This window comes from Arachis hypogaea, chromosome 13 (assembly GCF_003086295.3).
Source record: "Arachis hypogaea cultivar Tifrunner chromosome 13, arahy.Tifrunner.gnm2.J5K5, whole genome shotgun sequence".
Classification (NCBI taxonomy): domain Eukaryota; kingdom Viridiplantae; phylum Streptophyta; class Magnoliopsida; order Fabales; family Fabaceae; genus Arachis; species Arachis hypogaea.
Window position 1 is genome coordinate 18,905,424 of NC_092048.1, and position 14,609 is coordinate 18,920,032.

Genomic DNA, 14,609 nt, shown 5'->3' on the forward strand with positions numbered 1-14,609 from the left:
ATGTCTCCAATTCTCCTATCCTATCCTTGTGTGTACACAAGTCTTTCAAAAATTTTGCATACTTTGGAATTTGTTGAATAGTGGTGCACAAAATTGTTACTCTCTTACAATTTCGCACACATGACCAGCAAGTGCACTGAGTCGTCCAAGTAATACCTTATGTGAGTAAGGGTCGAATCCCACGGAGATTGTTGCTTTGAAGCAATCTATGATTATCTTGTAAATCTTAGTCAGGAAGTCAATTATGTTTATCAATTGAATTGTGAATAACCAGTAGAGCATAAATTAAAGGTTACTTGTTGTGCAGTGATGGAGAATATGTTGGAGTTTTGGAGATGCTTTGTCTTCTGAATCTCTGCTTTCCTCTGTCTTCTGATTCACGCACGCACGTCCTCCTATGGCAAGCTGTGTGTTGGTGGATCACCGTTGTCAATGGCTACCTTCCATCCTTCCAGTGAAAACTACGCTCACGCGCTCTGTCACAGCACGGCTAATCACCGGTTGGTTCTCGATCCGGTTGGAATAGGATTTACTATCCTTTTGCGTCTGTCACTAACGCCCAGCCTTCAGGAGTTTGAAGCTCGTCACAGTCATTCAATCCTTGAATCCTACTCGGAATACCACAGACAAGGTTTAGACTTTCCGGATTCTCATGAATACCGCCATCAGTTCTAGCTTATACCACGGAGATTCTGATTAAGGAATCTAAGAGATACTCATTCAATCGTATATAGAACGGAGGTGGTTGTCAGGCACACGTTCATGATTTGAGGAAGGTGATGAGTGTCACAGCTCATCATCTCCATCACAGTTAAGCGCGAATGAACATCTTAGATAGGAACAAGCGTGTTTGAATGGAAAACAGAAATACTTGCATTAATTCATTGAGACACAGCAGAGCTCCTCACCCCCAACAATGGGATTTAGAGACTCATGCCGTCAGAGAATACAAAGTTTTGATCTAAAATGTCATGAGATACAAAATAAGTCTCTAAAAGTTGTTTAAATACTAAACTAGTAGCCTAGGTTTACAAAAATTGGATAAACTATGATGGATGATGCAGAGATCCACTTCTGGGGCCCGCTTGGTGTGTGCTAGGGCTGAGACTTAAGCAATTCACGTGCAGAGGCCATTTGTGGAGTTGAACGCCAGTTTTTATGCCAGTTTGGGCGTTCAACTCCAGCTTTTGATCCTTTTCTGGCGCTGGACGCCAGAATTGGGCAGAGGACTGGCGTTGAACGCCAGTTTACGTCGTCTATTCTTGTGCAAAGTATAGACTATTATATATTGCTGGAAAGCCCTGGATATCTACTTTCCAACGCAATTGGAAAAACGCCATTTCGAGTTCTTTAGCTCCAGAAAATCCACTTTGAGTACAGGGAGGTCAGAATCCAACAGCATTAGCAGTCCTTTTTCAGCCTGAATCAGATTTTTGCTCAGCTCCTTCAATTTCAGCCAGAAAAATACCTGAAATTACAGAAAAACACACAACTCATAGTAAAATCCAGAAACATGAATTATTCCTAGAAACTAATAGAATAGACTAAAAACTAACTAAAACATACTCAAAACTATATGAAATTATCCCCAAAAAGCGTATAAAATATCCGCTCATCACAACACCAAACTTAAACTGTTGCTTGTCCTCAAGCAACTAGACAAATAAAATAGAAGACTAATAGGTTGAGAAGCAATAATATCTCAGAGTTTTTGATTGAAGCTCAGATCCTAATTAGATGAGCGGGACTAGTAGCTTTTTGCTTCTGAACAGTTTTGGCATCTCACTTTATCCATTGAAGCTCAGAGTGATTGGCATCTATAGGAACTCAGAATTCAGATAGTGTTATTGATTCTCTTAGTTCAGTGTGATGATTCTTGAACACAGCTTCTTTATGAGTCTTGGCCGTGGCCCTAAGCACTTTGTTTTCCAGTATTACCACCGGATACATAAATGCCACAGACACATAACTGGGTGAACCTTTTCAGATTGTGACTCAGCTTTGCTAAAGTCCCCAATTAGAGGTGTCCAGAGTTCTTAAGCACACTCTTCGTTTCGCTTGAACCTTGACTTTAACCGCTCAGTCTCAAGTTTTCACTTGACACCTTTACGCCACAAGCACATGGTTAGGGACAGCTTGGTTTAGCCGCTTAGACCAGGATTTTATTCCTTTAGGCCCTCCTATCCACTGATGCTCAAAGCCTTGGGATCCCTTTTATTTGCCCTTGCCTTTTGGTTTTAAGGGTTATTGGCTTTTTCTGCTTGCTTCTTTTTTTCTTTTTTCTTTTTTTTTTTTTTCTGCAAGCTTTGTTCTTTGCTGCTTTTTCTTGCTTCAAGAATCATTTTTATGATTTTTCAGATTATCAATAACATGTCTCATTTTCATCATTCTTTCAAGAGCCAACATATTTAACAGTCTTAAACAACAAATTCAAAAGACATATGCACTGTTCAAGCATTCATTCAGAAGACAGAAAGCATTGCCACCACATTTAACTAATTAGAATTTCTCTTATTAAACTCGAAATTTTATTGCCTCTTATTCAAAAGATCTACTATTTTATTCATGTTTGCTGATGATGAGAAAAATATACTATAACTTAATTGGGGATAAAATCAAACTAGACACTAATTACTACTAATGATCATGTAATGAAGACACAGACATAGATAAGCACTTATCATAGAGAAAACAAAAAACAGAGAAAGTAAGAACAAGGAATGAGTCCACCTTAGTGATGATGGCATTTCCTTCTTGAGGCACCAATGATGTTCTTGAGCTCTTTTATGTCTCTTCCTTGCCTTTGTGGCTTGATTCCTAGTGATTTTTGGTATTTCTATCCTCAGTTGCTTCCAATAATTATGTGGAGGGAAGTGCATCCCCTGAGGTATCTCTTGATTTGCAGCCACATGTTCTACCACTGAGCTATAGATCCTTTACATAATTGTTTTACCACACCAAACTTAGAATGTTGCTCGCCCTCGAGCAAAAGAAGAGGGAATTGCACACAACTCTGGGCGTTCAGCGCCAGGTTGGTGCCCATTTTGGGCGTTCAACGCCCATTTACTAGCCATTTCTGGCGTTGAACGCCAGAACCATGCTCTGTTCTGGCGTTGAACGCCAGACAGGTGCTTCCTCCAGGGTGTGATTTTTCTTCTGCTGTTTTTGATTCCGTTTTCAATTTTTAATATTTATTTTGTGACTCCACATGATCATGAACCTAATAAAACATGAAAAATCATGAGAATGAATAAAAATTGGGTTGCCTCCCAACAAGCGCTTCTTTACTGTCCTTAGCTGGACTTTGCTGAGCTTTTAATCTAGCTTCAGCCTTGAGCATTCTTGCTCAGTGTTGCCTTCAAGATAATGCTTGATTCTCTGTCCATTGACAATGAACTTCTTATCAGAATCAATATCTTGAAGCTCCACATAACCATATGGTGATACACTTGTAATCACGTATGGTCCCCTCCACCGGGATTTCAGTTTCCCGGGGAATAGCCTGAGTCTAGAGTTAAACAACAGAACCTTCTGTCCTGGTTTAAAGATTCTAGATGACAGCTTTCTGTCATGCCACTTTTTTTATTTTTCTTTATATAACTTGGCATTTTCGAAAGCTGTGAATCTGAACTCCTCTAGCTCATTTAGCTGGAGCAATCTTTTTTCTCCTGCTAATTTGGCATCAAAGTTTAGGAATCTGGTTGCCCAGTAGGCCTTATGTTCCAGTTCCACGGGCAAGTGGCATGCCTTACCATATACGAGTTGGTATGGAGAGGTCCCTATAGGGGTCTTGAATGCTGTTCTGTAAGCCCACAGAGCATCATCCAAGCTCCTTGCCCAATCCTTTCTACGGGTATTTACTGTCCGTTCCAGGATTCTCTTTAATTCTCTGTTAGAGACTTCAGCTTGCCCATTGGTTTGTGGATGATATGGTGTGGCCACTTTGTGGCGAATTCCATACCGAACCATGGCAGAGTAAAGCTGTTTATTGCAGAAGTGAGTGCCCCTATCACTGATTAACACTCTAGGGACACCAAACCTGCTAAAGATATGTTTCTGGAGAAACTTCAGCACTGTTTTAGTATCATTGGTGGGTGTGGCAATAGCCTCGACCCATTTTGATACATAGTCAACTGCCACCAGAATATAAGTGTTTGAATATGATGGTGGAAAAGGTCCCATGAAGTCAATTCCCCATACGTCAAACAACTCAATTTCCAAGATTCCTTGTTGAGGCATGGCGTAACCATGAGGCAGATTACCAGCTCTTTGGCAACTGTCACAATTACATACAAACTCTCGGGAATCTTTATAGAGTGTGGGCCAATAGAACCCACATTGGAGGACCTTGGTGGCTGTTCGCTCAACTCCGAAATGGCCTCCATATTGAGATCCGTGGCAATGCCATAGGATTCTTTGTGCTTCCTCTCTGGGGACACACCTACGGATGATTCCGTCTGCACATCTCTTAAAGAGATAGGGCTCATTCCACAAGTAGTACTTTGCATCAGTAACTAGTTTTTTCTTTTGTATTCGATTGTACTCCTTGGGTATGAACCTTGCAGCTTTATAGTTTGTAATATCGGCAAACCATGGTGCTTCCTGAATGGCAAATAGATGCTCATCAGGGAACGTCTCAGAGATCTCAAGAAAGGGGAGGGACGTCCCTTCCACTGGCTCTATCCGGGACAGATGATCAGCCACTTGGTTCTCTGTCCCTTTTCTGTCTCTTATTTCTATATCAAACTCTTGCAGAAGCAATACCCATCTGATGAGCCTGGGTTTTGAATCCTGCTTTGTGAATAGATATTTAAGAGCAGCATGGTCAGTATACACAATCACTTTTGATCCTACTAAGTATGATCTGAACTTGTCAATGGCGTAAACCACTGCAAGTAGTTCTTTTTCTGTGGTTGTGTAATTTTTCTGGGCATCATTTAGAATACGACTGGCATAATAAATGACATGCAGAAGCTTGTCATGCCTCTGTCCCAATACTGCACCAATGGCATGATCACTGGCATCACACATTAACTCAAATGGCAATGTCCAGTTTGGTGCAGAAATGACTGGTGCTGTGACCAGCTTAGCTTTCAGCGTTTCAAACGCTTGCAGGCATGCTGTGTCAAACACAAATGGTGTGTCAGCAGCTAGTAGATTGCTTAGAGGTTTTGCGATTTTTGAAAAATCCTTTATAAACCTCCTATAGAATCCTGCATGCCCCAGAAAGCTTCTGATTGCCTTAACATTGGCAGGTGGTGGTAATTTTTCAATTACCTCTATTTTTGCTTGATCCACCTCTATTCCCTTGTTTGAGATTTTATGCCCAAGAACAATTCCTTCAGTCACCATGAAGTGACACTTTTCCCAGTTTAAAACTAGGTTGGTTTCTTGGCATCTTTTCAGAACAAGTTTCAGGTGATCAAGACAGGAGCTGAATGAGTCTCCATATACTGAGAAGTCATCCATGAAGACTTCCAGAAATTTTTCCACCATGTTAGAGAAAATAGAGAGCATGCATCTCTGGAAGGTTGCAGGCGCATTACATAGCCCAAATGGCATCCTTCTCTAAGCAAACACTCCGGATGGACATGTGAATGCTGTTTTCTCTTGATCCTGGGGATCTACTGCAATCTGGTTATAGCCTGAGTAGCCATCCAAAAAGCAGTAATAATCATGACCTGCTAGTCTCTCTAGCATCTGGTCTATGAATGGTAAAGGAAAATGATCCTTTCTGGTGGCTGTATTGAGCCTTCTGTAGTCAATACACATGCGCCACCCTGTAACTGTTCTTGTAGGAACCAGTTCATTTTTTTCATTATGAATCACTGTCATGCCTCCCTTTTTTGGGACGACTTGAACAGGGCTCACCCAGGGGCTATCAGAAATGGGATAAATAATCCCAGCCTCTAGTAATTTGGTGACCTCTTTCTGCACCACTTCCTTCATGGCTGGATTTAGCCGCCTCTGTGGTTGAACCACTGGTTTGGCATTATCCTCCAGTAGGATTTTGTGCATGCATCTAGCTGGGCTTATGCCCTTAAGGTCACCTATGGACCACCCAAGAGCTGTCTTGTGTGTCCTTAGCACTTGAATAAGTGCTTCCTCTTCCTGTGAATTTAAAGCAGAGCTTATGATCACTAGAAAGGTGTCACCTTCTCCTAGAAATGCATATTTCAAGGATGGTGGCAGTGGCTTGAGCTCTGGTTTAGGAGGTTTTTCCTCTTTCAGAAGAAAGTTCAGAGGCTCTTTCATGTCCCCTGAATCCTCCAAATCAGGCTGAACATCTTTAAAGATGTCTTCCAACTCTGATTCGAGACTCTCAGCCATGTTGATCTCTTCTACCAAAGAGTCAATAAGGTCAACTTTCATGCAGTCTGTTGATGTGTCTGGATGCTGCATGGCTTTGACAGCGTTCAACTTGAACTCGTCATCGTTGACTCTCAGGGTTATTTCCCCCTGTTGGACGTCAATGAGGGATCGTCCAGTTGCTAGGAAGGGTCTTCCTAGAATGAGAGTGGCACTCTTGTGCTCCTCCATTTCCAGCACAACAAAGTCAGTGGGAAAGGCGAATGGCCCAACTCTGACAATCATGTCCTCAATCACGCCTGATGGGTATTTTGTGGAACCATCAGCAAGTTGGAGACATATCCGGGTTGGTTTAACTTCTTCAGTTAAGCCAAGCTTCCTGATAGTGGATGCAGGTATTAGGTTGATGCCTGCCCCAAGATCGCATAAGGCTGTCTTGGTGCAATCACCTTCCAATATGCATGGTATCAGAAAACTCCCAGGGTCTTTAAGCTTTTCAGGAAAGCTTTTCAGAATGACTGCACTGCATTCTTCAGTGAGGAGAATTCTTTCTGTTTCTCTCCACTCCTTTTTATGACTCAAGATCTCTTTCATGAACTTGGCATAAGAAGGTATTTGCTCAAGTGCCTCTGCAAAAGGAATCTTTATTTCAAGAGTCCTTAGATAATCTGCAAAGCGAGCAAATTGCTTATCCTGCTCCTCTTTCCGGAGTTTTTGAGGATAAGGTATCTTGGCTTTATATTCCTCAACCTTAGTGGTTAAAGAAGCCTTTTTAGAGGGGTTGTTATCAGCACTTGTGTGTGTCTGATCCCTCACTGGCAATTGAGTACCAGAGTCAGAAGCTGGAGTGACGTTAGACGCCAACTCACTGTCTGTTCCTGGCGCCTGAACGCCAGAAATGTGCCCATTTTGGGCGTTCAACGCTGGATTATGCCCCCTTTGGGCGTTCAACGCCAGATTCTTGCCCATTTCTGGCGTTGAACGCCAATCCTGCCTTGTTTCTGGCGCTGAACGCCAGTTTTGGGCATGGTCTGGGCGTTCAGCGCCAGCCTTCCACCCATTTTCTGGCGTTTTAGTGCCAGAATTATTTTTCCCTGGGCTCTTACTGTCCTCAGGGGAATCTTTGGTGGGTCGCTCATTTCTTGAATTTTTGATGCCTTGAGGTGGGGTATTTAATGTTTTCCCACTTCTTAATTGAACTGCTTGGCATTCTTCTGCTATTTGCTTTGATAGCTGCTGCTTTGTTTGCTTAAACTGTTCGTCCATATGTATATTAGCTATCCTTGTCTCCTGTAACCTGTCTTTGAATTCAGCTAGCTGTTTTGTTAGAAAATCTAATTGCTGATTGAATTCAGCAGCTTGTTTTACAGTACTGAATTCAGCAGTTACTGTTTTAACCTCTTCATTCATGGAAGGGTTGCTGCTTAGATACAGATGCTGATTCCTGGCAACTGTATCAATGAGCTCTTGAGCTTCTTCAATTGTCTTTCTCATATGGATAGATCCACCAGCTGAGTAATCTAAAGACATCCGAGCTCCTTCTGCAAGCCCATAGTAGAAGATGTCTAACTGAACCCACTCTGAAAACATTTCAGAGGGGCATTTTCGTAGCATCTCTCTGTATCTCTCCCAGGCATCATAAAGAGATTCATTATCTCCTTGTTTAAATCCTTGGATGTCCAGCCTTAGCTGTGTCATCCTTTTTGGAGGGAAATATTGATTCAGGAATTTTTCTGTCAGCTGTTTCCATGTTCTTATGCTGGCCTTAGGTTGGTTATTTAACCACCTCTTGGCTTGATCTTTTACAGCAAATGGAAACAGTAATAGTCTGTAGACATCCTGATCTATTTCCTTATCATGTACTGTGTCAGCAATTTGTAAAAATTGTGCCAGAAACTCTGTAGGTTCTTCCTGTGGAAGACCGGAATACTGGCAACTTTGCTGCACCATGATAATGAGCTGAGGATTCAACTCAAAGCTACTGACTCCAATGGAGGGTATGCAGATGCTACTTCCATATGAAGCAGTAGAGGGGTTAGAATATGACCCCAGAGTCCTCCTGGACTGTTCATTTCCACTTATGTCCATGATGGATCTATGGATATAACTTGGACTGATTTACCTTTTTATTTATTTTATTTTATAAGAAGTAAATACTTAAATAAAATAAAATAACTAAAAAGAATTTGAATTTTGAAGTAAAAAAAAAAATTTTTTTTTCGTAAAAAAAAATAAAAATAATTAGTTAAAAAAAACAGAAATTTTTGAAAAAGAGGGAAGATATTTTCGAAAATTAGAGAGAGAGAGAGTTAGTTAGGTAGTTTTGAAAAAGTTAAGAAACAAACAAAAAGTTAGTTAGTTAGTTGAAACAAATTTTGAAAAGATAAGAAGTTAGGAAGTTAGAAGAGATATTTTGAAAAGATATTTTTGAATTTAGTGAGGAGAGAGAAAAACAATAAGATAGTACAAGATTTAAAGTTTTTAGATCTAATGCTCCTTGTTTTTGAAAATTTTGGAGGGAAAACACCAAGGAACACCAAACTTAAAAATTTTAAGATCAAGACACAAGGAAACTCAAGAACACTTTGAAGACTCACAAGAACACAATAACATGAAGGAAGAACACCAAACTTAAAATTTTTAGAAAACCAAACCAAAATTTTCGAAAATCAAAGGGAAATCAACAAGAAAACACCAAACTTAAAGTTTGGCACAAGATTTAATAGAAAAAATATTTTTGAAAAAGAAGGTTTTGAAAAGAGTATAAAAGATTCTAACCCAATTACCAAGAACACAGATTAACGCTCTAGCCAAATGAGTTATGGGACCTTCAAAAATTTTAAGAAAGATTATTTTTGAAAACACCAAACTTAAAGTTTGGCACAGGATTTAATAGAAAAATTATTTTTGAAAAAGGTTTTAAAAAAATATGATAGCCAATTATCATGAACATAAACACCACGTTCTAAATAACTGAGCTATAAGTTTAAAGTATTTTAACAAGGGATAAATAATAAAAGACTCTAAACCAAAAAAAAAGAAAGATTTTTCCTAATCTAAGCAACAAAATAATTCGTCAGTTGTTCAAACACGAACAATCCCCGGCAACGGCGCCAAAAACTTGGTGCACAAAATTGTTACTCTCTTACAATTTCGCACACATGACCAGCAAGTGCACTGGGTCGTCCAAGTAATACCTTACGTGAGTAAGGGTCGAATCCCACGGAGATTGTTGGTTTGAAGCAATCTATGATTATCTTGTAAATCTTAGTCAGGAAGTCAATTATGTTTATCAATTGAATTGTGAATAACCAGTAGAGCATAAATTAAAGGTTACTTGTTGTGCAGTGATGGAGAATATGTTGGAGTTTTGGAGATGCTTTGTCTTCTGAATCTCTGCTTTCCTCTGTCTTCTGATTCACGCACGCACGTCCTCCTATGGCAAGCTGTGTGTTGGTGGATCACCGTTGTCAATGGCTACCTTCCATCCTTCCAGTGAAAACTACGCTCACGCGCTCTGTCACAGCACGGCTAATCACCGGTTGGTTCTCGATCCGGTTGGAATAGGATTTACTATCCTTTTGCGTCTGTCACTAACGCCCAGCCTTCAGGAGTTTGAAGCTCGTCACAGTCATTCAATCCTTGAATCCTACTCGGAATACCACAGACAAGGTTTAGACTTTCCGGATTCTCATGAATACCGCCATCAGTTCTAGCTTATACCACGGAGATTCTGATTAAGGAATCTAAGAGATACTCATTCAATCGTATATAGAACGGAGGTGGTTGTCAGGCACACGTTCATGATTTGAGGAAGGTGATGAGTGTCACAGCTCATCACCTCCATCACAGTTAAGCGCAAATGAACATCTTAGATAGGAACAAGCGTGTTTGAATGGAAAACAGAAATACTTGCATTAATTCATTGAGACACAGCAGAGCTCCTCACCCCCAACAATGGGGTTTAGAGACTCATGCCGTCAGAGAATACAAAGTTTTGATCTGAAATGTCATGAGATACAAAATAAGTCTCTAAAAGTTGTTTAAATACTAAACTAGTAGTCTAGGTTTACAAAAATTGGATAAACTATGATGGATGATGCAGAGATCCACTTCTGGGGCCCACTTGGTGTGTGCTAGGGCCCACTTGGTGTGTGCTAGGGCTGAGACTTAAGCAATTCACGTGCAGAGGCCATTTGTGGAGTTGAACGCCAGTTTTTATGCCAGTTTGGGCGTTCAACTCCAGCTTTTGATCCTTTTCTGGTGCTGGACGCCAGAATTGGGCAGAGGACTGGCATTGAACGCCAGTTTACGTCGTCTATTATTGCGCAAAGTATAGACTATTATATATTTCTGGAAATCCCTGGATGTCTACTTTCCAACGCAATTGGAAAAATGCCATTTCGAGTTCTGTAGCTCCAGAAAATCCACTTTGAGTACAGGGAGGTCAGAATCCAACAGCATTAGCAGTCCTTTTTCAGCCTGAATAAGATTTTTGCTCAGCTCCTTCAATTTCAGCCAGAAAAATACCTGAAATTACAGAAAAACACACAACTCATAGTAAAATCCAGAAACATGAATTATTCCTAGAAACTAATAGAAATAGACTAAAAACTAACTAAAACATACTCAAAACTATATGAAATTATCCCCAAAAAGCGTATAAAATATCCGCTCATCACAACACCAAACTTAAACTGTTGCTTGTCCTCAAGCAACTAGACAAATAAAATAGAAGACTAATAGGTTGAGAAGCAATAATATCTCAGAATTTTTGATTGAAGCTCAGATCCTAATTAGATGAGCGGGACTAGTAGCTTTTTGCTTCTGAACAGTTTTGGCATCTCACTTTATCCATTGAAGCTCAGAGTGATTGGCATCTATAGGAACTCAGAATTCAGATAGTGTTATTGATTCTCTTAGTTCAGTGTGATGATTCTTGAACACAGCTTCTTTATGAGTCTTGGCCGTGGCCCTAAGCACTTTGTTTTCCAGTATTACCACCGGATACATAAATGCCACAGACACATAACTGGGTGTATAAAATATCCGCTCATCAAATAGCATTAAGAAGCGGTATGGTTACCTCAACCTTCTTGAACACTTGGAGCATGTTCAAATCAAATCCCGGTGTCTTCTTTGCTTTCTTCACCATGGAAGGGAATGGAATAGGAATGGACTCATCCACTATAGCTTTCCTCTTGGGTTCCTTGAGGTTTATTCCTTCTTCCTCGTGTCTTTTGTCTACCTCCTCTCCTTCATGTGGAGCTTCAACAACCACTTCTTCCTCATGAATGTCTTCTAAGACCCTTGGAGGTATCTCCTCCAATGTAGTTCCCGACCGTAGAGTGATGGCATTGAGACCGTCCTTTGGGTTTGGTCGGGGTTGGGATATAAGATTAGAGGAGCTTGAGGGTTGGCTGGTGTTGTTATTGGAAGTGGAGGATTGGTTTGACATGGCCATTTTCGAAAGCATGTTGGTGAGGTTAGCCAATTGAGTGCCCAAGGCATCAAATTGAGCCTTGTTGCTCTCATCTCGTTTTTCCATAACGGCTCTAAGCTCATCAACTTGGTTGGTGGAAGATGGAAAGGTTTGGTTGGATTGTTGTCTATGGTGTGGTGCTTGGTACTTGGTGTAGTTGTTTTGGTTTTGGTTGGAGTGACTTTGGTTGGCTTGGTAGTTGGTGTTGTTATGGTGGTATTGAGATGAAGATTGGTTGTTGTTGTGATGAGAAGGAGAGTTGTTCCATCTTTGGTTTTGATTGCTTCCTTGTGCATTATCCCTCCACCCTTGATGTTGATTACTACCATGAGGGTAGTTGTTTTGGCTTTGAGAAGGATAGAGCGGACGGTTGTTGTAATTCAAATTGGCCACTACAAGGGCATGCTCCTCTTGGATTTGATGGCATTGATCGGTGTAATGAGTAGTGCTAGAGCACAAACCACACATCCTAGGAGGGCCTTCAATTTGAGCAACTGGAGGTGGGACTTGGATGGCTTGGATGGAGTAGTATTCTTTTTAATCCTTTTGGATTTGTGTAAGGATGGTGGTCATATCCCCAAGTGCTTTGGTTAGGCTTGCTTCGGAAGGGAACGATTCTACCACACCCTTGAGAGGATTACTTCTCACCCTTGTGTGTTGTGTTGCCTCGGCAACATCCCGTATCAAATTTCAAGCTTCTCCCTCCGTCTTGTTTTTCGAAAGGGAACCACCACTAGAAGCGGTGAGCAATCTTCTATCTTCCACACAAAGATCTCCGGTAAAGTAGCTAATGAGCAAGTGAGTGGTCATTTCATGGTGTGGACATGACTCCAATAGCCTCTTGAACCGAGACCAATACTCATACAAACTCTCTTGGTCTCTTTGCATTATACCCGAAATCTCCTTCTGGATGTAGTCGGTTTTCTCCGGTGGGAAGAATTTATCAAGAAACTCTCTTCTCAAGAAATCCCAATTGGTCACAATCTCATCTGGTAGCGAATAAAATCATGTCTTTGCTTGCCCTTCAAGAGAGAAAGAGAAGGAGAAGACCATGATAGCCACCTCATCGGCTCCATGCCTTCGAGCCGTAGAACAAGCAGCTTGAAAATCCTTCAGATGTCGGATGGGGTCTTGACCCGGCAACCCATGATACTTAGGAAGTAGATTTATCAAGCTACACTTCAATTCAAAGTTTGGATCAAGGTTAGGATACCTTGCTTGCAATGGTTGAAGTATGATATCCGGAGCTCCTTGCTCATGCAAAGTGATCCGGCGTGGTTCCGCCATGTGTGGCTTACCTGTAGGATGCAAAGATGTATTAGTAGTGCCAACAGAAGAATAGGAAGAAGCAGACTCCAAGTCACTCTCGGTGACGTCTAGTGATTCGGTATGTTCCTCAAGAGAGGCCGAAGTACTAGCCGTATAGTCCAACCGCCGTCTAGCTTGCCGAGTGTGTAACGAAGTTCTTTTAATTTCGGGATCAAAATCGGCTAAGCTAGAATTCGGTTGAGACCGAGTCATCAAACTTGAGAGTCATAGCACAAATATAAGAAAAATCTAAACTACAGCTAAATATTGAAAGAAAGTAAACTATCTACAATATTCACATATTCACTTAACCAATATCAAGGCATATGTTGCAACCATTCCCCGGCAACAGTGCCAAAAATTTGATGCGCGCTCATGGACTATGTCGGTAAAGAATTTCTCAATAAAGTTGCATTGCAAGTATAGCTCTACCAACAAAAATCCTTGAGGATCAAATTTAGAAAGGAATTTGGTTGTCACAAGTTCAACCCCAATAAAAATAACCGAAGTATTCAAACCTCGGGTCATCTCACGAAGAATGGGCAAACATGTGCTTCAACATTGGTTAGAAATCCGGGGTTGTGAGTTATGAGCAAGAAATTAAATGAGAAAGCTTAACAAGCGAGTAATCTTAAAATGCAAGAAACTAATTCAAATGGCCAAGCAAGATGTGAGCAATTCCAAACTAATGAGATAACCTTCAATATAATTCTATTCTAAAACTTAGCAATGACTATAAATAAGGAAAGACAAGTAGGAATTTAAGTTTTCAAATATGAATAATAAAAGCAACTCTTGGCTAGGCATGGGAATTGGGGTCACTATCCTTGTCTAATAATTATATCTTGACAATTATGAGGAACCAAACTCATTAAGTCTACTTCTATACTTGAAGTACGTTAAATGGCTTGGTCAACATCAACCCATAAGGTCTAACCTCACTACTAATTAACCTAGTAGTAGGCTAGTGTCAATGGCTATCAAATTGACCACTAAGGGTTCCCAAATCATCAAATCCATTAAACCCAATGACTCAAGTTTACCCAATTCCCTTAGCCTAGGCCAAGAGTAAAAAGAACTACTCCATAATCAAGGTAAACAATTCATCAAACACATGGTAAGCATTAACAAAAGACATGTTCAAAATGCAATTAAATTGAAACTAGCAAATACCCACTAACAATTATCAACATACAATCACTCAAACAACACAATTAATCATAGAAATCATCAATGTAACATTAACAAAGCTAGATTCACAACATTCATGAAATGGGTAGAAATTGACAATTGACAAGAATTCATAAAACTAATACAAGATCTAAGCAAAATTATACTAGGGAATTCAAATTAAACAAGTAAAACTAGTAATTAACAAGATCCAATTTAGAATTCAACAAGGGAAGATCAAATTAAAGCTAGATCTAGAGAGGAACAAGGGTTTCTCTCTCTAGAAAAACAAAGAACCAAAAACTAGCTAAAAATGTGTGTAAGTGTAAAATGAATGATC